This window comes from Brassica oleracea, chromosome C8, assembly GCF_000695525.1.
Source record: "Brassica oleracea var. oleracea cultivar TO1000 chromosome C8, BOL, whole genome shotgun sequence".
Taxonomy (NCBI): domain Eukaryota; kingdom Viridiplantae; phylum Streptophyta; class Magnoliopsida; order Brassicales; family Brassicaceae; genus Brassica; species Brassica oleracea.
In genome coordinates, this window is record NC_027755.1 from 2,017,109 (window position 1) to 2,032,833 (window position 15,725).

Genomic DNA, 15,725 nt, shown 5'->3' on the forward strand with positions numbered 1-15,725 from the left:
AACATGCGCTCTATAGTCTTGTAGACTCGTCTATCAACCGACAGTTGCGTGCCTTCTTAATTGACGTCATTGTATGTAATTAGTTTAAACCACCGGAGAAGTTAACATAAATGGATTCATAAACTTAAGATAGTTATATTGCAAATCACAAACAAGACATATTTTGCATATTAATCTAGAGTCTTAGTAGCTAAATCATATTTTTTTGCCAAATATATTCCATAAATGAGAAAGAGTTAGTAACAGTTTACAAAAATCATAAAACTAAGATACGAAGAACAATCACCATTTTCTAATACATGAAGAACAATTAATGGTCATTTTCTAAGAAATTTGTATTTGTTGGCAATGTGGTTTAACATATTTTCATTTGAATAATCATTTAAATATGATTTTTTCTTGGGTTCATCTTCTAGGGTGAATTTGTATGTTCACCAACCAATATGAGTTAGTTATTTAAGATTCAATATCTTAAAAAAATAATAATAATAATTTGTCAAGTTATATTATGTATTTAAAATAAATAAAAAAAAATTAGTAATTACCAAAAAATAATTTTTTAATAGTGTTAACACCGACTAAAACCTAAACCCTTGGAAAAATCCTAAATTCTAAATCATAAACATTAAAACTAAAATTTAAAAATACTAAACCTTAAGTCCTTAATCCTAAACCCTGAATCCTTGTGTAAATCCTAAACTCCAAGGGTTCAGGGTTTACTCAAGAGTTTAAAATCACAACACAATCACGTAATAATAAAAACTTACACCACAAGGTGCATTTTATTTTGATACAAGCACATAACAACGTGATGATATTTTTGGAAAAGAAAAAGAAAACACACATGATGGATCAAATAATGGACCATGGTGATTCACTCGTTACTTAATTGTTACCAGTAACCATCGCAGTTGTTTGAGACACAATGATTAGCTCGTGACATGAAATCTAGCTGTTTAGGCAGAAGACATTGCTTCATCAACTAAAATATGTGATCGTCTTTGACGACTGTTTTAGGCCAGAAGGATCAACTCAAAGTACCATGGCGGTGTTTGTATGAACAGAAGAAACATGAAAGTTTTTTTAAGAAAACACAACATCTATAGTTTTAGTTTTCAGAAAATAATCGCTGTAACGGAGGAGAAGGAAAGGAAGACGAAGATAAAGGAACTTTATAGATACTTTTAAGAATTTTTAATGTAAAAGCCCCTAGAGTATGTTCCATTTGGATAGAAAACCCTTAATTTATGATTCAACAAATAAACCCTCCAAGTCAAATTTCTTAACATAACAGCCCCTCCAAACCGTTAAACAATACACTATTTTCATTTGTTATTGTACTATTTAACAAATGTACCATTATTTTTGAATTATTATTTTTAAAATCCATTAATTATTATTTTAATTTTTAATTCTACATTAATCTCCTCTCCATCACTATGTATAATGTAGATTGCATTAATAGTTTAGAACATGTTAATCTTTCTTTTTATTTTGTTAGAACAATTCATTATAATTTTTTTACTCCACTTTATCATATTTATGTTGTGAACATTTCTTTTGGTCTGCATTTATAAAACTAAATAATTGCTAAAAATATATATTAAAGTTTCTCAAGGTTGATGACTAAGATATAATTTGAGCCATTCAGAAAAAAACTTATAAATCTATATTTGACCCCAAATAAATTATTTGACAAAATTTATATTACATATTTTCATAGATATTAACAAAACAATAGTTTTTTCTAGGTAAAATAACACACTTACAAACTAAAATCACAACACAATCACGTAATAATAAAAAGTTACACCACAAGGTGCTTTTTTTTATTTTGATACAAATATATACGAAATGATTATATTTTTGGAAAAGAAAAAAGAAAACAAACATGATGGATCAAATAATGGACCATGATGATTCACTCGTTACTTAATTGTTACCAGTCATCATCGCAGTTGTCTGAGACACAATGATTAGCCCGTGATATGAAATTTAATTGTTTAGGCAGAAGACGTTGCTTCATCAACTTAATTATGTGATCGCCTTTGAAGGCCGTTTTATGACAAGAGGGTCTCGACTTCATCATGTCTTTCACACCTTCTTCTTCCATTTTCAACATGTAGATGCAATGTCATGACGGTGTTTGTGTGAACAGAAGGAACATAAAAAAATTCTCAGAAAAGACAACATCTTTAGTTTTAGTTTTCAAAAATAATCTATGTACCGGAGGAGAAAGAAAGGAAGACGACAATAAAGGAACTTTATAGACACTTTTAAAGATTTTTAATGTAAAAGCTCCTAGAGTATGTTTCACTTGGATAGAAACCCCTTAATTTATGATTCAACAAATAAACCCTCCAAACCGTTTAACAATACACTGGTTTCATTTGTTATTGTACAGTTTAACAAATATACCATTATTTTTGAATTATTAATTTTAAAATCCATTAATTTATTATTTTAATTTTCAATTCTACATTAATCGCTTCTCCATCAATATGTATAATGTAGATTCCTTCAATAGTTGAGAACTTACTCATCTGTTTTTTTTTTCTTTTGTTAGAATAGTTCACCCGAATTTTTTTATTCCACTTTATCATTTTATGTTGTGAACATTTCTTTTGGTCTGCATTTATAAAACTAAATAATTGCTAAAAATAAATATTAAAGTTTCTGAATGCTGATGACTAGAATATAATTTGAGCCATTCAAAAAACTTTATAAATCTATATTTGACCCCAAAAAAAATATTTGACAAAAGTTATATTACATACTTTCATAGATATTAACAAAACAATAATTTTTTCAGGGTAAAATAACAGCAATTACAAACTCAAATCATAACAAAATCACGTAATAATAAAAACCAAGGTGCATTATTATTTTGATACAAACACATAACGACATGTTGACATTTTTCGAAAAGAATAAAGAAAACACACATGATGGATCAAATAATGGACCATGATGATTCACTCGTTACTTAATTATTACTAGTCAGCATCACAGTTGTCGGAGCCACAATTATTAGCTCATGACATGAAATATAACTGTTTAGGCAGACGACATGGCTTCATCAACTCAAATATGTGATCGCCTTTGACGACTGTTTTAGGCCAAGCGGGTCTCGACTTCATCATGTTTTTCACGCCTTCCTCTTCTATCCTCAACGTGTAGATGCAATGCCATGGCGGTGTTTGTGTGAACAGAAGGAACAAGAAAAATGTCTCATAAAAAACAACATTTTTAGTTTTAGTTTTCGGAAAAATAATACATGTACCGGAGGAGAAGGAAAGGAAGACAACGATAAAGGAATTTTATAAACACTGTTTAGGATTTTTAATGTAAAAGCCCCTAGAGTGTTTCATTTGGATAGAAACCCCTTAATTTATGATTCAACAAATAAACCCTCCAAATAAATTTTCTTAACATAACAGCTCGTCCAAACAGTTTAACAATACACTAGTTTCATTTGTTATTGTACTGTTTAACAAATTTACTATTATTTTTGAATTGTTATAATTAAAATCCGTTTATTTATTATTTTAATTTTCAATTCTACATGAATCTCCTCTCCATCACTATGTATAATGTAGATTACATCGATAGTTAAGAACTTGATAATCTGTTTTCTTTTTCGTTAGAACAGTTCATTAAAAAAAATTTATTCCATTTTATCATGTTTATGTTGCGGCCGTTTCTTTTCCTCCGCATTTATAAAACTAAATAATTTCTAAAAATAAATATTAAAGTTTCTGAATGATGATGACTAGGATATAATTTAGCCATTTAAAAACCTAATAAACTATATTTGACCCCAAAGAAATTATTTGAAAAAAAGTTATATTTCATACTTTCATAGATATTAACAAAAAAATAGTGTTTTTCTGAGTAAAATAACAGCAATTACAAACTAAAATTACAACACAATCACGTAATAATAAAAACTTACACCACAAGGTGCATTATTATTTTGATACAAACACATAATGACATGATGATATTTTTGAAAAAGAAAAAAGAAAACAAACATGATGGATCAAATAATGGACCATGATGATTCACTCGTTACTTAATTATTACCAGTCACCATAGCAGTTTTCTGAGCCACAATGATTAGCTTGTGACATGAAATCTAACTGTTTGGCAGACGACGTTGCTTCATCAACTCAAATATGTGATCACCTTATACGATTTTTTTAGGCCAAGTGTGTCTCGACTTCGTCATGTCTTTCACACCTTCTTCTTCCATCTTCAAAATGTAGATGCAGTGCCATGGCGGTATTTGTATGAACAGAAAGAACGGAAAAAAATTTCCATAAAAGACAACATCTTTAGTTTTAGTTTTAAGAAAATAATCTATGTACCGGAGGAGAAGTAAAGGAAGACGACGATAAATGAACTTTATAGACACATTTAAGGATTTTTAATGTAAAATCCCCTAGAGTATGTTTCATTCGGATAGAAACCCCTTAATTTATGATTCAACAAATAAACCCTTCAAGTCAAATTTCTTAACATAACAGCCCCTCCAAACTGTTTAACAATATACTGGTTTCATTTGTTATTGTCTTGTTTAACAAATGTACCATTATTTTTGAATTATTATTTTTAAAATATATTTATTTATTATTTTAATTTTCAATTCTACATTAATCTTCTCTCCATCACTATGTATAATGTAGATTCCATCAATAGTTGAGAACTTGCTACTCTGTTTTATTTCTTGGATTGACTGGATAATGCGCTGTATCACTTCGGTTAAGTACAAGGTGCTTATGAATGGTCAAACAAGGGGAAATATTGTTCCAGAGAAAGGTCTACATCAAGGAGATCATTTGTCTCCTTTCATTTTTATTCTATGCACAGAAGCACTAGTTAGCCTTCTTAATCATGCAGAGAACCAATGGAAAATAACGGGGATGCGTGTTACACGCGCATGTCCCTCGGTATCCCACCATCTATTTGCTGATGATAGCCTTTCTTCTGTAAGGCGGATCCCCATGAATGTGAAGAAGTGATGAAAGGAGTCAGGAAATATGGACAAGCATCATGCCAATGTATCAACTTTGAGAAATCCTCTCTACTCTTTGGTAAGAGGATCAACGCAAATGTTTGACAGCAGATTAAAAAATACACTTGGAATCCAGAACAAAGGAGGAATGAGGACATACTTAGGAATTCCAGAAGATATTAGCGGATCCAAATGCAAACTCCTTGCATTTTGCATTTCTCAAGGACAAATTAATGAATAGAGTGAGTGGATGGACATGCATATGGCTTTCAAAAGGAGGAAAAGTAGTTTTGATTAAATCTATCTTGCTAATTCTTCCGACATATATTATGTATGTCTTCTTTCTCCCGCTGGAGATATTTTAAAATCCCGCAAGTGCCATTACACAATTATGGTGGAGCTCAATCCACCAAAGAGAGGAATTCACTGGGCAAAATGGGAAAAGCTCTGTTTACCAAGAGAGGAGGGCGGGATTGGTTTTCGTATGATCCATGAGTTCAACCTGGATTTACTAGCAAAACAACTATGTAGACTAGTTCAATACCCTGATTCGTTAGTGGCTCGAGTTTTGAGGGGAAGATACTACAAAATGAGTTTGCCTTTACGAACAATCTCTGTAAGCAGCACATCCTATATGTGCACCAGTATTTCAGTGGCACGAAAACTGCTGCTATTGGGGATCAGACAGAAGATAGACTCTGGATATGAGGTTAAGGTGTGAGAGGACCCTTGGATCCCTACTACACCAGCTAGGCCGGCTCGTCCTTCTGCCCCTGTATTACACCCAAACATGAGAGTTAGTGACATTAATCGAGAATCAAAGGAATGGGATGTTGGACTACTGGAGGATTATGTTGCCCATGCTGATATACCTCTCATAGGGAGTTTGGCCATAAGCTCAACTCATCGCAATGATACATTCTGCTAGAACTAGACTAGTAATGTCCAGTACACGATTAAATCTGGATACTGGGTAGCTCGGAACTTATTGAGAACCGAGGAAGAGATGGAGGTATTGGAGCCCAGTATAACCAAGCTCCAAGCCTTTGCTTGGAAAGTAAAAGCACCTCGGAAGATTTGTCATCTTATGTGGCAACTGATAACATGACATGTGGATGTAACGAGAAACCTGAACCGCCGTAATATGAAATGCGATAATTATTGCCCAAGATGTGGAGAACCAGAAGAAACTGTTACTCCTACTATATTTGAATGCCCTCCAGCTCTGCAAGTATGGTCTCTATCAGCAACACCATCTAGCCTCAACATTTTCTCGCTACCAAGTATTTATGCCAATATGGATTACCTCTTATGGACAAAGAATAGCATTGTTGAACCTGAACTGGACATGGATCCTTATCCTGGATAATATGGTATATATGGAAAGCTCATAATGATAAACTCTTTAGGGGGATTGACATGGATCCTTTGGAGCTAGTTCGATATGCAGAAAGTGAATGCCAAGCCTGGCTTAATGCAATTGAGATGGTCATTCCCGTTCCAAAAGAGCATATTAGCGAGGAACTCCAGGTCATAAGCCTGGATAATATTTGTATGGTGGATGGTTCATGGACTTCCACAACATAGTTCAGTGGTTGTGGTTGGGTTTGGAAGGATAGATTTGGAAAGATTCAGCTCATGGGAACGCGAAACTTAAGGAGGCGAGAGTCTGCTTTACATTTAGAAGTAGAAGCATTGCAAAGAGCAATGAAAAGCATGCTACAACATTTGTCATGTCAGCACTTTGGGACAGACTGCAAGGATCTGATCTCCATGATAAAGGAGCCTCAAGCTTGGCCAAATTTTGCAATAGAATTGGAGGCTATAAATACACTGCATATATGTTTTCCAGACTTCGAGATATCTCATATTCCAAGGGAACATAATGAAATTTCAGATTCTTTAGCAAAGATTGTGAGATCTTTTCATAGAGAGCTTTGTTTGGTTGTTTTATTCCGGTTTGGTTATCCAAACGAACTCAAGTTTGAGTAATAGAATAGCCGTTCGTCGTAAAAAAAAATTACTCTAACAGAAATCCCATTTTTTTGAGGTGCCCTTCTGTTTTGAATATATTTACAGATCTCTGCCACTAGATTATTTAAACTTATGCTTTTAATTAAATACTTAGAATCTTTTTCCTTTTAGTTTAATTAATTTACAATATTTAAGTTTTTTTCTACTATGCGTTGCTAGAAAGAAACAAAAATAAACCTAAAACAGCGGAACGGTGATTGGAATGGCAATTTTGAAATTCTGAAGATGAGAGTCGAACTTAGCCTAGATCTGATTATTGTCTCGGTTCATATGGGTCATTATCACAGGTTTTGTCCTCCGGTCATTCTGATTATGAAGAAGATGGTGAAAATGTTTAATTTGGGTTTCACGAGATGTGGTATAATGGAAAAATATGAGGTACGATTGAGGATATATCAATGGGATTACCAGGATCTCACTAGAGATTTTCGGAAAGGAGTAAGGGAAGATAGAGGAGTTTATCGATCAATTCTTTGAAAATATGGACATTTTAATTGTGAAATCAAATTTTTTTTTTTGTAAAATCACAGTTTTAAAAAAAATAAGGAAAGAAGATTCAGAGTTCACTAAATGCTACACGTTTAATTGCCAGGAATCATAAGGGTTGGATTTCTTTAACAGGGAATCAAAGATCTATGAGCTTTAGCGTTTGGATCTGGCTATTTTTGGGAAAGAATGATGGAGATGTTATGATGTATCATGATCGTACTCTGGTTATACACAAATGGTGATGATTCTGGGTTCTCTAAACGAATCATACAAGGTGATGATTCTGGGTTCTCTAAAGGAATGGCGTTTTAATGATTCAATATGATTCTGGGTTCTCTAAAGGAATCATATGAGGTCAGTTATGGTTATGGATTGTTGTTTTTGAACGGAACATATATGTATTGTAGTTGCTGGTAAAAATATAGTTATGGGGTGGGTGATGTATAGGGATTCTCTAGGTATGGAAGTTATTGGAGTTGTCGCTTTAAGGTCTGCTCTAGGTTATGGTCTTTTGGCCTTTACTTATCAAACGATGCAGAATGCAGTTGGTCTTTTTGAGTGCTCATATATGGTATCTTATGATTCTGAATGGGGTTATAAAGCTTTTGGTTTCATTCATTCGGTCAAGTGAAATACATTTTAAAAAGGTGCTTAAGCCAAAACCATCACATGAATGAAGGAGTTAAGTGAGCTGGGAAATGAACCAGTTGCTCCTTGGTGTGTACTTTAAAAAATTTCAATATATATTATTGTTCTGGTATTCTGGTATATGATTAGATTTTGAAAAAAAAATATGTTCATATTCCCAAAACAAAGATCAATCCTATGATCACTATCTTAAAAAGATACTATCAGTTTTAGAAATCAACCATAATTTTTAATTTTATCAAATGTAACAATAATGAAATTTTACGATGTTGAAAATTCATGCATCACACATTTTAGAATATTACACTTAAATATAAACCGTTTTATATTTACTCATATCTATAATGATTATTTATCAATACATATTTGCAAAAAAAATATACTATTATCATTTGTGATTAACAAACATGCAGAAACTACTATTAACTAATCTTAATAGCTCTAATATTAGTCCAGAAACAGATTACTAATTAACCCCCATTTCAGAACTGCGATTATACCAATATCATATAGACATCTAAAATATATATAGAAAAAAATTTGTGAAAATTAATTATACTATTTATAGTAGTTTAAATACTTCCAATAATTCTCTACAATTCCGGAAAATATAATTAAAGACTTTATGAGTAGATCAAAAACCGAAATATTTTAGCTTAAGAACATGACCGGTCCGTAGATCAAATATAATTAAAGACTTTTTATAAGGTATTATACATGTTCCTTTCAGGATTGAGTTTATCAGAAGATCAAATTAAGAGTTTATCTTTGGCGGAGATTGAATCAATCATGCGTTTGAACGGAAGCTCATTTACATTGTTTAAGTTTTGAAACGTGTTATCAATAGTATACTCTTCTATTGGTTAAGATGTGGCTTTTGTTAGATTTTCTATTAATTAATTTTTTTTGTTTTACTTTTGTGGAATTCGCGATATTGTAATGTTGTAAATCAATAATAAAGACATTTTTCTCACTATTAATAGGTGAGAGAGAGGGAGGGAGAGAGAGGGAGGGAGAGGGAGGGACGGAGAGAGAGAGGGAGGGAGAGGGAGGGAGGGAGGAGGGAGGAGGAGAGGGGAGAGAGAGTGGGAGAGAGGGAGAGAGAGGAGAGAGGGAGAGAGAGGGAGAGAGAGAGAGAGATTAGTGTTTACGGTATATCCAAAAGTTTTGAGTTTATTGTTTATGATTTATCCGGTAAAGCCAAAGGGTTAGAGTATACTCAAGGGTTTAAGGTTTACCAAGAGTTTAGAGTTTAAAAATTAATGAATGTAATTTGTATATTTTACAATAAAAAATAAAAACCAACAGCAAAAAGGGTTTAAGGTTTACCAAGAGTTTAGAGTTTAAAAATTAATGAATGTAATTTGTATATTTTACAATAAAAAATAAAAACCAACAGCAAAATAGATTGCATTATATCTTGAATTAAATAATGTTAAGAAGATTTATAGTTTTCAACCACAAATAATGAATCATAACTATGTGATTATTATACATATAATATATATTATGCATATACATGTCATTGTATGTAAAAATTAACTAACCATGTAAAATTAAACTAATCATAATATTAATATCCGCATATGCGATACAATATCCGCAGTCACTCCATAGAGAGCTGGATATTTAATCGCCGAGTTAATAGTTTTGATAAGCTGACAGAGTCTGATTCGAAAATCACCGACTGCAATTCGTATCTTCTCTCTGCTCAACCCATTTCTAACATTATTTATTCCATATTTATTACATATTTTGAACTTTTTATTCCATATTTTGAATTTGTTATGTCCTTAATTACATTCTGAAATGGTAAAAGAGGGTTTCAATGAGAATGTAGTGATAATATAAAATATGTTACCTCTGAAACTATACACTATTTATTCCAGATTTTGAAAATAAAATATCTTCTTAAACATACAAATTATTTTGGAACGTTGCAATTATACATACACACAATAAATACCTCTTGATACTGAAGTTACTTTGTTCCATCTCGTCCATGTAAAATATTGAGCACCAACATTTTTTTGTACCTGATGCTTTCTCCCAAGGGCGGTGGTATTATGATATAAAATTCGTTACTTATAAAACTATATACTACTTAGTTAATAATTTGAATATGTTTATGTCCGCACAGGGTGCGGGCCGGCCACCTAGTTACACTTAAATATAAACCGTTTTATATTTACTCATATCTATAATGATTATTTATCAATACATATTTGCAAAAAAAATATACTATTATCATTTGTGATTAACAAACATGCAGAAACTACTATTAACTAATCTTAATAGCTCTAATATTAGTCCAGAAACAGATTACTAATTAACCCCCATTTCAGAACTGCGATTATACCAATATCATATAGACATCTAAAATATATATAGAAATTTTTTTGTGAAAATTAATTATACTATTTATAGTAGTTTAAATACTTCCAATATTTCTCTACAATTCCGGAAAATATAATTAAAGACTTTATGAGTAGATCAAAAACCGAAATATTTTTAGAAATGAAATTAACAATTAATAGAAACTCATATTTTTTATTTAACCAAATAAATCCGATTGAATATCCATATAATCCAAAAATAAACAACTAACCAACAACTTTGATACTCTATTTCGATGTAGTATACTATATTCTAAACCCATAGAGATGGTAATAATCTTTTATAAATAATATCTAGTACCTAATAAACCATTAAACAGTAAACCCATATCAATAGTAACGATTTTAACAACAACGATTTGTTCTCAATTTTAATATAATAGATTTTGAAACTTAGTAAAGCAAACAACTTGGTGATATATGTTAAATAACTTTATCAAAATTTTGAAATATTTATAAGAAAAAATTCACAAATTTATGGTTCACATAATAATATAAAATTGATTTAATATAGTAATAAACGTTTTTTTTTTAACATATGATTTACTTCTTTAGTTCTAATTTAAAATAATTATAATAATTAATAAATTTTAATATATTATAAAATTTACTAAAGATAAAGCGCGAATCAAAATCTAGTATCAATTAAATGCTGATTTGGCATCATTACAAAGAATTGGACAAACTTTAGTTAGTTTTAATTTCTCTAGAAAAAGTTAAGGACGGATACATTTAAACGCCCACCCACGTACATACAATTATAAAGACCTTTACGCGATATAGATACTATAGGGGATATAGATATTTATGTAGTCTTAAGGTATTGTACCAATGTTTCTCAGCTAATGAAACGAAACATAAGTAGAAGTCTAATACATTCGAAATGATAAATTGGATCATACTCGACATACATTCGAAAACGTCTTCGCTTATTGGCCCTCCCAATTATTATCATTTGTTCTTCAGCACTACAACAGCCACTTGAGCTTAAAATTGCTGAAGGTTCTTTAGTTTTCAAAGTTTGTTTATTCCTTTGTTCACCTACACCTTATAGACCTGAATAAAAAATTAACAGACCAATAGAGAAAGCAAAGCTTTCATTATTGTAATTATGTGATGTTCGCTACATTTGAGAAAAGCAAACCTTATAGATCATTACAGTGTCCGCACATTTGACAAACCTTGGTGTAACCAAGATTACAATTTTCACATCAACTGAACCGAAGAACAAATTAACAGATGAATAGAGAAAGCAAAGTTTTTGTTATTGTAATTATGTGTTGTTCGCTACATTTGAGAAAATCAAACCTTATAGATCATTACACTGTCCCCTACATTTGACAAACCTTGGAGTAACCAAGATTGCGATTTTCACATCGAAATTTGCAATATTTCCCAAAACGAGCAGTAACCAGAATTAATATTAGATGATCATGATTAGTAGGTCCAACTACATCATTTGAGTTATTGTTATTCAGTGTTGCAGACCACTATATGCTTGGAATAGATATATTCTATACTCGAAGACACAAAATCTATTATAAGATAATGTGTGTATGATAGAAATACAAGAATCTATTTCTAATGTATACTCAATATTTGAAAACTATACCATAATAATCAGTTCCTTAGGAACCTCAACTTATTTAAGAATGTCTACAATTCAGATTGGTTAAACGACATCTATATTATTAAAAGAGAATTACCCATTTGAAAATGTTCTTACTTCATTAATTAAACTTCCTATTTTTTTGCCTGTCTTTTTCAGTTGCATTTATGAAATATCCTAAAACGAATAAAACTACCTAATTTATTACTTATCTTTTCAGTTAAATTAATGAAATATGCTTAAATGAATTTAAACTTCATATTTTATTGTTTGTCTTTTTCACTTACCTTAATGAAATATCCTTAAATAAATTTGGACATAATGTCATTTAATCAACCAAAAAAACTCATGAGTTATCCTTAGGTGCATAATTTTAATAATAGAGATTTTAAAAAACGTGCATCATTAAAATGTTACCTAAAACATGCAGCACTAATATATAACATGCATCAATAAAAGTAGAATTTGACTCATACAATTGTACGGATATTATTGTCAGTTGATTAAATTTAAAAATAATTATTTATTCAAAAATATTTAAGAATGGCTATGCTTTTAAAAATTATATGGTATTATTTGCTCATAACTCATTTGTCATTTGCTAAATTGTTAGAAAGAAAATTTTAGCATAATATAACTCAGTTGTCATTTGCTAAATTTATGGTTTTTATTTATATTTTTTATTATTTAATTATAATATTTTCATTTTATATTTGAAAGATAAATGAATTTTCTTTCAAACAATATTTTTGTAAATGTATTTTTTAAAAAATAATCAATTAAAATTGTTATTATCATTGAATATCATTATTTTTGACATAATATGAGTTTTCGTTTACATAAAAACTTATCATATTTTAAGATAATTTTAATTTAAAATGTAATTTTCATATTTTTCAAACAAATTCTAAAAAATATTTTTAAAATATTTTGTTATAATAGTTAAAAAAATATTGAGTTGCGTTTCAAATAAAAAGGTAAAGATATTAAAAATATTCTAATTAAAATATGTAAAATTTAATATAGTTTTAAGGAAATGGTCAAAATGAAAAAAAATTACACATATAAAAATCATGATTTTTGTTAACTGGGCGGATCATTATTTATATGATATCGCACACGAAATTTTTGTTTTCTTTTTTTACAATTATCTAATTAACTCTATATACTCATTTTTTTATATTTTTTATATGATATCACACATTTGTAAAAAAATAGATAGTTTAAGATGCAAAAAAATATTTACTTAATGAATATAATATGAACGAATATTACAAATACATAAATAATTAAAAACTGAAAATTCATATTCGCGCTGGCGCGCGGATCAGGGTCTACTTTTAGTTTTAATTTAACTAAAACATAATAAATATACTGCTGTTATAAATCATTAAGTGGATGGTCCATAACCAAGACCAAGACAAGGCCCAGCCGTGGCCAATGGAGGAGAGAGAGTCGGCGGCCAAGATCCTAATCAGCCAAGACTTCAAGTTTCCTTTTCTATGTTTTAGTCGTTTTCCTATTTCCTGTTGGATTAGGTTTTTGGATAATTTCCTTTTTACTTATACTTTGTAATCCTTATAAAAGGAACATCTATTGTTCTTTAATAATACAGATCGAATTCCCCATTCTTTTACAACACGTTATCAACACGATAGCCTCCAGAACCCTGAGAGAAAATCGAAACCTAAAAGCCTAAACCGGCGACCACACTTAAACCCTAGACACGTTCTTCTTTCATCCTTGACCCCAGACGACTCCATCTCGAATCCTTGACGTCCTCAGCTCACGTCCCAGCTCAGACGAAACCCGTCCAGCTCGCGATCGCACCCGAGACGCCTCGCATCCGGCACGACCCGCGTCCGAGAGACCTCGCACCCGAGACAAGCCAACAGCACGCGATCGTCCCGGTTCCGCGACCCGATTGGAACCTTCAAGCGTCCGTTCGTTCTCTCTCTCTCTCTCTAAGGTGGTCCGGTTCTAAACCTCTACGAAACAAAGGTATACTGTGATCTGAGAACCTAGAAAGATCAAAACCCTAAAATCTATAACCTAAAATCGACAATCTCATAACTAGTAATAGAAATCGATTACTTAGAACATATTGATTGCCGTTATTGATTGTTCCTGATCTGAATTTAAGAAACCCTAATTCTGGAATCAAAACCCTAAACCTAAAAGAATGAATCCGATTTTAATTGTTCTTGATTGAGTGTTTGATGATCTGAAGTTTTAGGATTAATAGATTGCTTGAATAACCTAAATCAATTTTAAACCCTAAAGGCCTTGAAACCTTGAAATCATATTGATTAAACCAGCAGCCTGTATTGTTTAAATTGAAACCCTAAATTCATAAATTGAATCCAATAGAAATCGGATTACTTAGGTTGTTTACATTACATCTAAATCTGAAATTGAATTGCATTCGTATTGTTTAAAACCGACCAGCATATAGAACATACGAATTTGAATCTGATTACATTTATAAAGCATATGGCCGTGTGGTTTTAAAATTTCTCTGTCACATATAGAATCATAATTAGGATTGTTCGCACCATGGTCAAATAGATTTACATAGCCGATCCTATTGTCTAATAACATGGCCGAATAAGGCATGCTTGTAGCCGATTTGTTTTGAATGTCTAAGGGTCGAATGATCACATTGTGAATCTGAATTTTAAATGACAATGTGATCCAGATGTCGAAAATCTCAAATCTAGACTACGAAGCCCTTAATCTCTCTGGAGATAACTATCTACAGTGGGCGCTAGATACAAAGATCAACCTGAGGTCAAAGGGACTTGGTGATACTATCATCGAAGGAAACAATGAGAATGATAAAAACAGATACAGGGCGATTAGTATTATACGCCATCACCTCATTGAAGGTTTAAAAGATTAGTACTTAACAATGGAAAATCCACTAGACCTTTGGACCGCTTTACAGCGTAGATATGATCAGCAGAAAACGGTGCTACTTCCAAAGGCTAGATATGAATGGAAGAATCTCAGATTCATGGACTATAAGTCTGTGGATGAATACAATTCTGTATTGTTCAAAATAGTTTCAATGATGAGACTGTGTGGTGAAGAAGTAACCGAGAAGGAGTTACTTGATAAGACCTTCTCTACATTCCATTCAACGAATGTGTTACTGCTGCAGTAGTATAGAGAGAGAGGATTCACCACATATACTGATCTGATCTCGTGCCTACTTCTGGCCGAGGCTAATAATGAACTCCTGATGAACCATACACTGATCTGATCTCGTGCCTACTTCTGGCCGAGGCTAATAATGAACTCCTGATGAAGAACAGTGAGATGAGACCTCCAGGATCAGCACCATTACCAGAAGCTCACAAGGCTGAACATGAAAAGAAAGATCCCAAAGAAAGCAACCACGTCTATAATGAGAGAAGAACACACGGCAGAGGCCGTGGTGGGTACAAAGGACGTGGTGGCCGTGACAATTATGCGTAAATTTATAATATGAAAGCTTTAAAGTTTTATAAAGTCTCTGAGATTAGAAATA